A 14844-nucleotide genomic window follows, 5' to 3' on the forward strand; every position below is an offset into this window, starting at 1 on the left:
TGGGGCCGACGCTTGGGTTCAAAGCGATTCCTGCAAATCGACAAAACCCTCCAGCTTTCCAGTCCACCGCGTTGAAATAAAGTCTGGATCCAGCTTCCCAACCAGCCGCTTTTAAACTCTTTCTGGTACATCAGCTTCTTTGGGACACTTCGAGTTACTCGTTTAAGTGGAGCTAGCCATCTTTCTCATCCTTTGAGGCATGTCCAGCTACAGAAAGGTCAAAGATGTCAAAGGTTCTAGAAAAGCAACGGATATCGGAATGGTAAGCGTCTTCCTCTGAAGCACGGTGTTTTCATTTCTTTGTGCTTACCCACACGGGAGTTTGCACAGCGCTCTCCATGTCCAATACGTTTAGCAAGGCTTTCGTTGAAAAATGCACCGTGTTGTTATGATTCACATCCCGATGCCTCCTCTTTCTCCACAGCACCGAAGCTTATTGATTCCTTGTCGCTTCTGAATTCTTCATGTTTTGACTCCCACAAATTCTTCTCTTGGGCCCTTTTCCTCCTCTGATCGTGGCTGGACATATGGGGACTAAGGAAGTGATCGTTCTCGGGATAGACAGAACAATTTTCTATCTCAGAAAGTATTCCATTTCCTTTAGTCTGTTCTCAGCATCATTGTTTCCCAATTTCTCGGAATCCTGGAGGCATAGCACTGAAAGGAAAAATCACAGATTGCCCATTCCGCGATAAGAAAGCCGAAAAAGACAGATGTCAACGCGATTAATGTTTTGATTTTATAACTTGACAAGATGATCAGGGAGATCGTTATAATTTTTTTTTTGTTTAAAATGCTCTTTATATATGTAATATATAATATGTAAAATTTATATATGAAGTATATATGAATAGATTTATAAAATAAAAATGTATGTAATATGGAAAATGAATGCACTAATAAGCACATGCCAGCTATAATTAGAGAGGTTTTCATTATAATTAGAGAGGTTTTAAAATTTTGCCTTTTAAGTGCCTATATTTCTGTCACATTTATTCATGGAACCGTTAAATTCATATCCTTGCCCAGTTCTTCGAAAAATGTGACCGTCGGTGTACAGTAGCAGTGATTCATGCATCTTTCCTGCCCCCTAAAAGAGAACAAGAATAACAATGAGAAGGAGGAAGAGAAAGAACAGGATAAAAAAATAAAAAAATCTGACTGAAAACCAAAGGGAATTGACAACAAAGGAAGTGTCTTGGTCAACAAACATCCGCTTTGAGCGCATCTGATTTCCACAGCATGCATTGCCCTCGTTGATGAAAAAAAGTCTTGCTTTCTTTAGAATATTGTGGACGTAGGCCAATGTCACTATTCGCTGCTAAATTTAAGTCTCTCCTTGGACAGAGCCCCAGGACACAGGCATGCTAAGAAGCCAGAGGCTGGGAGAGTAGCTCAGGGGCGATGGGCATCTTGGACATCACTGGTCTTCAGCTGTCTCACATAGGGCACCTTTCGCAGACTGGACTCGTGTAAATCAAAAGGCTACTCGGTAGTGAAACTATATCCCTTTGTGGGGATGGGAACTCCTGCACAGAGAAGGGGACCTTGATGCTGGGCCACCGCTGTTGGCAATAATTTGCGTCAAAAGAGTCAAAGAAAAGAAAAAAAAAAAGCATGTTTCATTAACTTCGCTCCTCTGTGATCGTGATAGGAATAGAAAAGGTAAGTATGAAAGATAAAACTCGAAACTGGTTTGGGATTGGAGAGGTTTGTAAGGGACAGCGTAGGAGATAGTTATTTCATCATCGAATAACTGGCTTCATTGACTGGCTTTTCTGGAAAATCAAGAGATGGAAAACAAGTGGAAATGCCCGTCCCTATCCTGCAGGGGAGTGTTCAATTCGATGGGTTTCCTCGTTCCCCAGACATGTCCTGAATGTGTGCTTCCCACCGCCTGCTACGCACGGACACACGTGAAAGACCCAATTCTAGGCTCATGGAGGGCCGTGTCCTTGGGAGACAGACTGCAAAATAAACAGCTACGACAATACCACCTGGGTGGGGACAGGATGAAGACTCACCAAGGGCTCCCGTGAAGACAGGAAGGACGGGCATGAAGATGCAGGTCGGGCTGGAATGAAGACCCGTTATCTCCTCTGACTTGCTGCCACACTCACCTGGGAACACTCACCAGATTGCAGACTGGCCTGGTGGTGGAGAAACCAGGGCGTGTTATAAACTCAGTGTTCACCACTGGCTCTCTGAACGCAAGTCTTCTGGCCTCTGTGCCTACACTGCCCAATCCGCTACCAACGTGTGGGCCTCTCCGTCTATGAGAAGACTGTTCATACCACGTCCATCCGTGCATCTTCTAGGCTGCACTGTCCGCCAATATGAGACTGCCATAGAAAGTAGGCTACGGAGTAAATTACTGTATATCTGAACATGTGAGCCACCATTCTGTGGCAGATAAGCTGATGAAACTGTCGTTCCTTTAATATTATTTAATATCAGTAAAATCATGGATGGCTGTCCTTTTCAGAAACGGCGGTGACAATCCAGTTTCTGAAATAGTCACTAATAAGACTGATCTCTCCGCTGCACAATCACAGCTGGTTTGATTCAGTACTTTAAAATCAAGAGTTTTGCACCGTATATTACAAATAATTGGGATGCAAGATGTTGAAATCACTTCTCTTCTTGAGTTCTTATACCTGGACTTGTAATAACATGGACACAAGACCCGATTAGCAGGAGAAAATCTAATTTAATACGTGCGCATGGGACATCATAAATGATGACGCTCTCTGAAATGAGGAACCAGCCAACTTTCTATGCTTTTTCAGACAAAGAAACAATAAATTTGTGAAGAAATGACAGGGCCGAGACTCTCAGGTGCTCATTATGGAGGAATCTGAACAAAGTTTGGGCTTGAGTAGTGAATAACAGAGTGACAAGGTTTGTTTATGCAAGCTTCTCAGCCCTGGATTCCGTGACTACAGGGTTCTCTAAGGTCCCTGTGGCAAGGAGGGGACATTCCATAGTGAGATTTATTTCCTGCACTCAAGGGGGCAAGGGAGGGTCAACATGCCCGTCCTGCATTGGCTGCTGTTTAAGTAACTCTAATTCAAAGTAATCCATATGCCACTGTGACATATTTGGGGTCAGCCTGCCCTGGGCCTCAACATCCTCATTATTTTAACACACAGTTTCGTTAGAAAAAATTTTAAATGTAAAACTCATAACAAGTCTTACTGGATATTATATGACACTCCTAAACCATATATACTATTACTGTGGGAAGCCGGGGATGGATTAGAAATTAGAAGAAAAATGGTATACGGTAGTAATTTTCTTAAGAATAATCTCCAACAAATATTTTGCTTCTAAGGAGAGAGAATGGAATAGTTCCTATTAGACGAGGGAATAATTTCCCAGTTAGGTGCAAAATATCCTTTCGTAGCTCATTTTCAGCGAAAACGCATTCGTTTTTATTTGCTAATCTAGATACTTGATCGTGTTCACAACAAACCTGCGGTTTTTACCTAAGTTTCAAAAGACCTTCCATAGACCTTGAGCCTGAATTCACATTCAGAATAACAAATCAGCAGTTTTTCAGTGTATTCTGCTGGGGAGTTTTCAGAACAGCATGGAACTTTGGTTTGAATAAGTTGACAAAACGGGCATTCATTAAAAATTGATGAATCGAGAACAATGTTGTCGAACCAGGAGAGATCAGGTGTGTTTGTTTTTTTCATGGAAATTCTCAACACCGGAACGTACAGCAGTTCACCCGTCTGCAGAATGCGCGTGTGGAAGTGTTTAACTTCCGCTCAATTTAATCCCTAAGTCCACCTTGATTTTACAGACTATCCATCCAGACATGGCATAGCGTGGTATGGGTAGGTTATAGCGATAGTACAGGAAGGTTTTATCATTCGGAACCAATAGTTCACCTGGAAATTCTCAACACCGGAACATACAGCAGTTCACCTGTCTGCAGAATGCGCGTGTGGAAGTGTTTAACTTCCGCTCAATTTACTCCCTAAGTCCACCTTGATTTTACAGACTATCCATCCAGACATGGCATAGCGTGGTATGGGTAGGTTATAGCGATAGTACAGGAAGGTTTTATCATTCGGAACCAATAGTTCAGGCTCTGCCATGTTTCTTTTCATTTGAATTATTTGGCTTATTGTGTATATATGCCAGAGAATTGACTCTAGAAACATAAAATCTTTGTTTGTATCATCTACTGTTTGCTGAGTGGATCTTCACAAAATGGGGAAGGCCACATTCACAGCAATACTATCAATATTTGTCTTTCGGTGACCGGCTTATTTCACTCGGCATAATATCCTCAGGGTTCTTCCATGTCACGTGTGTCACAATTTCCTTCCTTTTTGAAAGCGGAGAATATTCTCTGAGGCTCTCCTGTAATTTTTAGCAGAAGAGCCACGTGCTGTTTTAACAGAGGAATTCTATCGAATTCCACCTCATGGAAGGTTTTCCTTAACCATCTACCTTCACTTCACACACCTCCAGTCCACACCTCGTCATTCGTTTGCACGTCCCTTGTCTCTCTTCTGCCAGCTTTTGTCTAAATCCACTTCCATAACCTCACATGTTCTCCCAATTTCTCTGGCCATTTTGTCTGAACGCTCTTGGCTTGCCATGAACCACGCGCGGCTAAGCCCCGGGTTGCTTTCACGTATTCCTGGTTCCCGTATGTACGACGGACAGAAATTCCTGACATCTGCACACACAGCCTGGTTCGCACACACATTCGGTCTGCCACGGAAACCGCAACTGGCAGAGAACACGGCAAGATCGTTTTTCCCGTAGCTGTCTCTATACAAGTCTAGTACTAATGCCACGTAGATGCTGAAGCAGCTAATTTGGAGGATGACGGTTGGAGACGTACAAAAACAATGTTTGAATGAACTGACAGACGCTTCACTTCCGTGACATGGCATCTGCTCTCCTGATTTTTTTTTTACGCACATGTTTCATCCTTCCTTTTAGTGACTGAAGAAATGGATTCGTAGAAGTTCAATCCAAAACCGAATTCCTTTCTTTATTTGTGTCTTTCCAAGAATATTAAAAAGTGTCCAAATAATGGTCTTTAGGAACACTTCTTCTTCCTTCACTCTGCCTCATTCCCTATTCCGGACCCTCTCCTTCGCCAATCTCTCCGAGTCGTACTGGTTTTTTTTCCCCACGGCACTCGAATGCTGCTCTATTCTCCCAGCTCGCAAATCTACCCGAGGCAGAAAAGATGGATGTGTTTTCACTGGAATCATAATGAGTCAGTTTTAGCTTAGTTTTACCTGGGTTAGGTCCCTGTACTTTAGGACAGAGCTTAAAATCTGCTTCCGCGGCAAAGTGTCAGAAGCAAGATGAGAAGAGATGAGCGAAATTAAGCAAACGAATAGCTCTCGCAATGGTTGGCCTAACAGGTGTCCCTGAACGGGCGAACACAGCAGGAGGGGAAGTCTTGGATTTGGGGGTCTTTAGTCCTGATATCATCAGCAATTTGTCAAATGCAAGGACATGAGACATGATCAAAGGCATCCACAGGTTCTGAGATGTAGAGGGATCAGAAATGTCTTGGTGAATTGAATCAAGACTTAACTGACTGGACTCACTACCAGTTCACAAGGTCCACCAGGAGAGGGTCAAAAACAAATGAAAAATAAATACGAGATGGCCCAAAACCCAGCCAAGAAACTTCGCAGTCTCATGAGACTCCTGACCGTGGGGACCTCAGAGATAGGATAGCGGAGGCCAAGCGGTAAGGCTGGGGACACTGTCCTGTGGCTATGGGGAGGAGAGAAAGCAAGTCTGGAAGAGATTAACCTTGAGCGAACATAGAAGCAGTGCCCAGTCAAGTTCATCTCAGAAAAGAAGGACTATACCTTTGTTTAGAGGCAAAGCCCAGTCACTAACCAAAGTACATTTTAGCTCCATGTCAGTTGGAGTTAGGATCAGAAGCAGAAACTATGTGACTCTGTACACATTTTCTTTTTCTAATTTCTAGCTCTCTGCGGAGAATTTCACATTTACTCTTAGTTACCTGATAAAAGGTCTGTTTCGACATTTCCAATCCCGTCTCCCATCAACTCTTTAGGATCCAGAAGGTATTGACAGATCGAAAGCTACGCAGCGACTCTTTCGAAGTGAACGTTGATGGTGTGACTGTCACAGCCTTCCCTCTGGTGGCCCGAAGAGAACTTGAAAAGAGAATGGACTGTGCGTCTGTAGCATAGAATAAGAAAACAAACAAACAAACAAACTCGAGTATCTTATTATTTAATAAGTTGAAGATATAAAATCACTACGAAGAGAGCTGAGAGAGAATCTCAGGCTTCGCCCCTGGAGAATAGTGTGTGGGAGGAAGGAAGCGATGGCCAGGCTGTACTCTGCACAGGTTGAAACGCACCTGTAAGGTTGGCATCGGTCAGTTGCACAAAGACCCAGACATTTAAATACATTCACGAGACCCTGACCCCGTGGTCTATTGGAGTGGCCAATTTTATGATATCGAAGGATGTGAGAATTTTGATCTCGGAGAAGAAACAGCCTATGAGAGACGAGATTCCAATCTGAAGACCCCCCTCCCCCATAGAAAGAGAATTGTACACCTGGATGAGGTGAGAAAAGGAGCCTCCCAGCTTTGAGGTAACCGAGTAACCTCTTAGACGGAAGAGAGATGTGTCGGGGTCCCCAAGACCAGCTCGGGGTTCAGGGATTCTTTGGAAGAAGTTAAGGGACTCAGAAGTCTTTAAGCTCACAGTTATGGTTTAGCACCATGGAAAGATACTAAGCAAAATCGCAAAGGGAAAAGGCGCATGGGGCGAAATCCCGGGGGAACCAGGGGTGGCTTCCACGAGACCTCTCCAAGCCGAGTCACACGGACACGCTCAGTCCTCCAGCCACGAGTTGTCACAACACGTTAAAGCGCCATCTACCGGAAAAGCCCACTCACGTCCCGTAACGCCGCGTTTCTGCAGGGGGCGGTCACAGCGTCTGTGGGGTTAACGCTATCCCGCATGGGCCGTCAGGCTGGTGAGTCCACCGCAGGGTTCTCATGCATAAAACTGGCTCCCCTGACTGCACCCCCTTTTCATCTGGCTCATTGTGAGCAAGTCAGGGGAACCGGAACGCGATTCGCTTGGAGTTCAAATCCTTGCTATGTCCCTCATGAACGCTTAGCCATCTGAACCAATCACTTCATCCCAATTCGAGCACATTGCTCCGCCTAGAATAGTTGGGTGAACCTCGACAGAAGTAACGAGCATGGTTTATAAGGTGTGCCCGGCACACCGATAGCAAAGCGTCGCTGCCGAGTCAATGTCTGTTTCCTTCTCCCTGGGTTTGGGAAGATAGGGCTCCTGGTGAGTGATTATAGCCAGACCCTTCCCTCGATTTCCCCAGCCCTTCTGAAACATCAGTGGGTCTGGAGATGGCCCTGAAATTCGGCACGTGGGTGCCGCTGGTCCAGGGACTGCATGCTGAGTGAGGAGACGCCCCCGGCACGCTCCATCCCTCAGGCTGCGGCGGTATTAAATCAGGGAGAAAAACAGATGTATTTATCGTAGACTCTTTGTATTTCCAGCCCCAAACACCTTCCTTTCCGGCCACCTCACTAGCATCCGGTAGAACCCAGAATGCCATGCAACAGTCATTTTTAAAACATTCCTGTTCAGAGAACTACTTGGCTTTTCAGGTAAAAGGCAGATCTATCTGCTCAGGAATCTGACTCTTTGCTCTTTTATGGGAGAACTGTGTGTCATCTAAATTAGGGGGTCAAAACGCCAGGACTTCACATGAAGGAACTGAAGTTCAGATGCTGTGTTTGTACAGTAAGCACCTAGTTCTGGATGGCTAGTACTGTGTATTGTCTGGGTGATGTGAACGGGTTGATAGAGGTTCAGGGGCCTCTACAGCCCCTCCCAGCGGCTCTGGAGGGAAGTGATCCGTGAACCATACTTGAAGAAGAAGCAGTGGCTCTAGTCAAGTCCCCTCACCTCCGAAAGCCTCGTCGGCCTCATCAATTGCAAGAGGAATAACAATGCAGACCTTCAGGGGGAGCATATAATCCCAGAGGACGCGCCCAGGAAATTCTATTTGTCCTTTTGGTCGGTTCTCTTATATTTGAATTGAGTAGGGATTTAATCGATAGTGGTGTCTTCTCTCTAACTACCTCAAAAATGGCCCAGTGAACCCGAGGAGGGAACAGGAGCTCTGGCCTCATGATTACGTCAGCTTACCCCATGTAGCCTACAAAACGGATGAGCAGCAGCCACGCAAACCCAGGTAGAAATGCCTGCCTAGGGTTCTAGTGACCGACAAGGCCACCTGCCTCTCACTCAGTAGAAGGAGGGCTTTGGCGTCGACTCCTGAAGTGGGAGGGACCTTGCAAGCCCCCGTCCCGTAGGGTCTTCCCTTTGCTTTCATGGTATGGGACACTGAGTAGGACAAGGTTTATTATTGGTGGCCTGGGTGGCAGCATTAGGGCTGCAAACCCTGCCCTGTATGTCTCTGACAGTTTAGATCACTGCACCATCTGCCTCCCCACAGATAGGAGTGAATTAGCTGCTTCCACTGCAGTACACGCTGTGGGCAACTGAGTTGAAGGTCAAGCACTCACACGTGTATTGACTTAAGGAGTCGTCGAGCTGCCCACAGGGTCGATGCTAGTTTTCTTCCCTTGACATATTTATTAATAATTTCGGTTACGGGGAAAATAGGTTGCCTGCTGGAACCGGTGCTAGCTGTCGAGTGCTGTGTATCAGCAGGACAGTGGAAAAGTTAAGGCAGGAGACCAAAATGTGAGATCGCGCCATTAAAACAATGCTACGTACGCCGCAGCATGGGCAAATAAGGCGAGGTGTGAATATCTTAAAATACGGTGTACGATGCTCTTGCTTTTTGTTTATGGTGCTTACGTTTTCATTGTCATTAAAAATAAGATACCGAATGTTCTCCATCCAAATGAACACTGCCTTTCAAAGTGGCCAGCTTGGAAGGCCACAGACTTATTCCGGTGATGCAGATGCCACTGAAATTGTTTGTTTGTTTGTTTGTTTGTTTTAAATATCTCTTTCAGAGCCTAAGGCATTTTCTTTAAATGTTCGTATTGAGAGCAGATTTTCCTTTGGAGTCTAGATTGATGTTTGCGATGATGCTGAAAATATATCTTTTGCTGGGGGGAAGAAAATGTGTGTGCCTGTATAAAGCTTGTAGAAGGTTCAAAAACTCATTTGGAGTCAAAGGGAAAAGGACAATGACCCGAAACATGGAAGATGCCTTCCCAGTGGATACGTGTATTCAGAAAGTGCCGTGGGGTGACAGATGTCAAGCGAGCAGTGTGTCGCCGCCTGTGCTGGAACCTCTCTGGGTGGTTCTACGTGGACATGCCCAGGGCCGTGTTTGCCAAGCACGTGGCCAGCATCCTCCAGGAAACACCTCTGTGTCCTGTTCTCGGGACCGTGGAACATAGAAAGCAGTGCTGGGTGCGTCGGACCAACATGAAGACAGGCCGGAGAGGTCCAACGATCTGCCCAGGGCACGTGGCACCCGCCTCTATATCTGAGGCATGCAAGAGGCAAAGGAGAGACGTCAGACTCGGAGACAAGTCAGAGAGACCGATGGAGCCTCGCTAGGTTTTCCCTGAGACCGTGATGCTACTGTGTCCCAGCCCAATCAAGGATGAAGGGGCTGCAGCACGGCCCGGGGAGGCCCTGGTACCAGCTGCATCGAGACTCTGGGTCAAGGCCGAGCAGAAAGAGAGCCCACTGTGATGGTCTCAATGCACAACAGAAAGAAAGAGGAAAGCTGAGCCGGTGTTGCAGGCGATCAGCCTGGTGTCGTTTGCATTCACTAGCGACCTCCACCGAGGGGCTCACTTGTGAAGGGACACTGGTGACGGAGGAGAAATCTAAAAACCGAACTGAGTCACAGGAATCAAGTACACAGGTTCCTAAGGCGGGAAGAAATGTAAGAGGCTGGGTGATGTCTAGCCTCATCCTTCCTTGTCGGGGCATTTCAAGAGTTTTTAACATGTAGCTGCATTTCATACAGCTCAGCCATGCAAATGCCAGGGCAAGACATCAAAGTGCAAGATATCAACGTGCCCCGAGGTCTGACCTCCACACTTCACAAGGCGTCACACCCGCCCCGCCCCGCTGACGGAAGCACACGACGCCGGCGTCTCGCCCGCCACGTGGCTCCATCCCACTCATCAGGGCACACTGCAGGGCTCCTTCCAATTCAGGGCTGCGGAGACAGAGCCCACGTCTCTATGGGAGCCGTGACGACGTGATGTGGCTGGACACGGGGAAGCGTGACGCAGCGGGCGCCATCGTGAACGAGATCCGCAACGCTTCCTTCTAGACTGACCCTGAGAGACAGTGTGACCGGCATCTTGATTTTCAAAATGCGGGTCTTAAACTGTCAAGCAGCGCCTTCTGCTACACGGTTTATGTCTCCTGGAAGACTGAAGCCAGAAGAAGGAAAATATAAAAGATCTGCAGAAAGCATGTAGTCTCGTCTATATTAGTTAATATAAACGTTACAGGTTTTGGCACCCTGCCGTTAAATATCTTAATTTATTACTCGTTCGTGTAATTTACTTAGTCGGTGTATTTCAATAAGCAACACATGCGTGGGTCACAGACGTCATGGCCCAGGAGCGCGTGACGTGAAAAGTCCGCCTCCTTGCCGTACCTGTGCCTCGGCCACTCCTGAGACCAGCAGGTCGCTGTGTTTATGGACAACTAACGTTGACCTCATTGTATCCTGTTCGAATCGAACATGCAGGAAAATGCGAGAGGGACCAACACAGGCTCAGGGAGCGGGGCGGAATTTATTGGGAGTCAGCGCGTGACTGTACCAGTCCCTCCTTCACCGGTTAGAAGCGTCAGCGGCGTGTGGAGAAAGAGCGAACACATAAAAACCCGAGAGGCCCCGCTTCACGCCACCGTCCTGAGCTGCAGGCTGACAGTGCGGAAGAAGATAAATGATCAGTCGTGTCCCCAAAGCATTTGAAAAAGCAGTATTTTAAGGAGGACATGTAAAGTATTAATGAAGCCTGTACGTTTATTTAGCTGACGGATACTACCGATGTATCGTGTGCCCATCGGCACTTCATCGACCCTTGTCTGGGATGCTGCAAAGTGACTGTGGTGACAGAAATAGGTTGAGCAAATGGACTGGAGCTTGTTAGGAGTCAGGAAGAATCACTGAGAACAGCGTAGTGTTTGTGGCTCATCTCAGAAGCGTGCTGGGGCCAGATGCTGGGCTGCAGTGGGTTGAGTTGTCCCAGGACGGAGTGAGCACGTCATGGGCAGCTCTCTCATCGACTTTGGCTGTGTGGAAGGAAATAGCTAGACTAGGTCATATGCTCACACGAGCGATTTCTTTTGGGTTTTTTGTTTGTTTGTTTTTGCTTTTTTTTTTTTTTTTTTTAATGACAGAGACCTGAACATCAGCCTTAGTGATTGCTACAAGCCAACTTACTCTTGGAACGGACCAAGCTTTCTAGAGGGTCACACATACTCCACCCCATCTTCAGTAGATGACCTACCTCTTGCAACTGTAGAGACAGAGCAGCCCCCAGGATGTGGGTCAGGGGTGACTGAGGAGGAGCTAATAATCATAGCTCGCACGGACCGGGTACAGCTGGAGCTGTGTGACCTGTGCAACCATATGCCACTTCATTGCGACGGCATCCAATCAGGTAGCACTGTTGCACCTGCTGTATAGATAAGGAAGCTGAGGTCTAAAGAGATGAGCTGTTTTTTGCAGGTCATCCAGGTAATAGTAAGTGACAAGGCTGACATCAGACCCAAGCTGCCCACTTGCAGAAGCCACCATGCCCTACGGCCACCCCCATGAGAGACTCACACATGAGAGCATCAGGAACCAGGGGAAAGGGTGAAGGGACATTGGATCACGCGGCACAATCTCGCTGTGCCGATGAAGCCCATGAACGCGAGGCTTGGGTCTAAGCGTTCGCCTTCGCCTCTCCAGTTCTGTCTCGTCTACATATTTCATTGTAACTACGGTCAATCTTCTTATCACTGGATCCAGCTCTAAAAATGGCAGGGGTTAACCAATGCGAGAACTCGCCGAGGCCAACGCAGGCTTATGCAGCCTGCGGTAACCGAAAAGGCTCGACACAGAGAAATCTGTTCTCTTCGATGCGAGACGCGTGTCTGTAGCTCAGATGTGTGGCCCGACGCAGGCGTGCGTGTGGCTATGAAGGTACTTCGTGGATGTGGCGAACACCGACCATCAGTTGACTGTTCGGAGATTGCCCCTGACACTATAGGCAGAGCTCGTGCAATCCCTGACGACCTCGAGAGCAAAAACTGAGATTCCCCGGAGGAAGAGTAAGTCTGCCTCGAGACCCTGCCACAGAAATCCTGAATCTTCAGCCTGCCTTGCTGATTTCACACTTGCCAGCCACTGCGATCCCAGGAGCCGATCTCTCAAAGGTAATTCTCTAACTATACAGATAGATGGGTACACAGATAGGTATAAGTAGAGATATAGATATATAGATACGAATAGATATAGATGGACGGCAGATAGAGACATGGAGAGACAGCGATACCTATCAATATAGGGAGGAAAGATAGAGATGCCTATATCAACATCTAGTTATCTATCTTATCTATGTATCACTTATCTATTATCTATCTATTATCTATCTATCTATCTATCTATCTATCTATCTATCTATCTATCTATCTATCTATCTACCTACTTACCTACCTACTTATCTACCTACCTACCTACTCACCTAACTATCCATCCATCCATCTATCTATCTATCTATCTATCTATCTATCTATCTATCTATCTATCTATCTATCTATCTATCTATCTATCTATGTACTATCTATCATCTATCTATCACCATCTGTCTATCATCTATCATCTGTCATCTACCTTACTGGTTTTGTTTCTCTGGAAAACCCTGACCGATACAGTCAGTGTGCAGAGAGAGGCCAAGTTCACTTAGAGCTCGTAGGTAAACTTTCACCTTGACATTACTCATATCTGGGGTAAGTTCACAGTATTTCTCCTTTTATTTCCAATCGCTGTTCTCTGTGGCTAGTGTTCTCCATCTTCACCATCATGGATTCCTTTTACTCTCTTGGTCTGTTTGCTGTCTTCTCTAAGATTCATTTTCGAGTCTATATTTTTTTAAATTACTTCAACAGACTTCTCCAATATAACATCCCTACAGAGAAGCAGTATTTAGCAGCCACTTAATATGTCAATTAAGAAGCATGGTTTTTTTGTGATCCCAGGAGCTGAACACAAGCTGTAGCTATAATGAATTCATGTAAAAATCATGTCCAGTGAAATTAATTAATTATGCAGTTAATATCTGTACATGGTTTCTATGTCTAACGATCTACTACTTATCTGTCAACCACCTAGCCGGGCGTGAATACTAACAGAGTTGCCTTATTTACAATATATACCTAATCATTGTTTTATTCTAAATTTCATTTGTGCCTTCAGATTACAAACCCTACTGTTAACTCAGAAAGTGAATGTTTATAACAGCAACATAGCCCTATTATTTCATCAAAGGTCACTCAATAAAATTTAATAGAGGTTTGGTGCCAGAAAATCTCCTTATAGAAACATAGCTATTGCAAATGATGATTTGAAAGCAAAAACCATAAACCGCTTTAATCTGTACAAACATCTTACATTATTTTGATGCAACGTTCCATATCTAAGAAAGTCTTTACCTTTTTCCTGCCCATTTAGCATGTGCACTTTAATATTAACTGAAAGAAATAGATCCCTAGGACAGAAATAACATAAAAAAAGATGTGTCGATATTTAATAATAACAGTAGAAAATATATTACAAAATAAAGTAAGAAATTTTGCTTCCTAGAGCGTCCCTTTTCTTTTAAAATGTTGTGTTTTTTTTTTGCAAATTATTTTTCTTGATTCCTTGCACTGCTTAAATTTTCTCTGTCTTTGCAATGATATTGCTCTACAGTTCCCTGAATTATGTCAGACCTACAGATCACGTGGGTAAGTAGCCATAGCAACCAACAGCACAGGTAATGGGTCTGGTTTTATATAGATGCATGAGCCCTTAAAATTAGACCTTTTCCATTTTAAGGAGATAAACCTCTCCCCTTAAGAATTAGGCATCCTGAGTATTTTTACCCAATACAATCATATGTACAAATAAGGACTTCAAAATTAACATGAGTAAATAAAATGCCGTGAATAAAACACAGATTCTATTTTGAAGACATCAGAAGTGTACATTGTACATTGAAATAGAAAATCCATAAACCTCACTACTTCACATTCATAGAGATAGTGGAAACTGTATCACAATGTTGAGCTATGTAGATGTTTACTACTTCAAGAATTTGCTCGATATGCGAAAGAAAGCTTTGCTTTGCAGAGATAACGTTTGGCTGGGCAATGTCTGAATCTCCATGAATTCTCCATTAGTCAGATCAGCAACGATGCAATATTATCGTACGAGGGGACTAGCTTACGTGACGAATGCAGCTTCACCTGGCATTTGCAGAAGTGGCTTTTCGTCCGGCATGGAGCCTGGAGCGACACCTGAGTTTACCTGCACCACGCTTTCTGGCGCTCAGGAAATTCTCCAGAACTATGCATGGAGATGATGAGTTGCTGATGTAAGCTTGCCACTGCTGATATCATGGTGCGCATTTTCCAAGGCGATATTTAAAAGAAACACGTTAATGTCGATAGACTCGACTAGCTGCGAACAACTCACTTTCCTCAAAAGTCGCCAAGTAATCTCCATAATAAATGACGTTTAACTTTGAAAGTCACCACCAGTTCATTCCAGCCTTGATCATCCATTACTTTTAAA

Source organism: Pteropus alecto, unplaced genomic scaffold (genome assembly GCF_000325575.1).
Source record: "Pteropus alecto unplaced genomic scaffold, ASM32557v1 scaffold142, whole genome shotgun sequence".
Taxonomy (NCBI): Eukaryota; Metazoa; Chordata; class Mammalia; order Chiroptera; family Pteropodidae; genus Pteropus; species Pteropus alecto.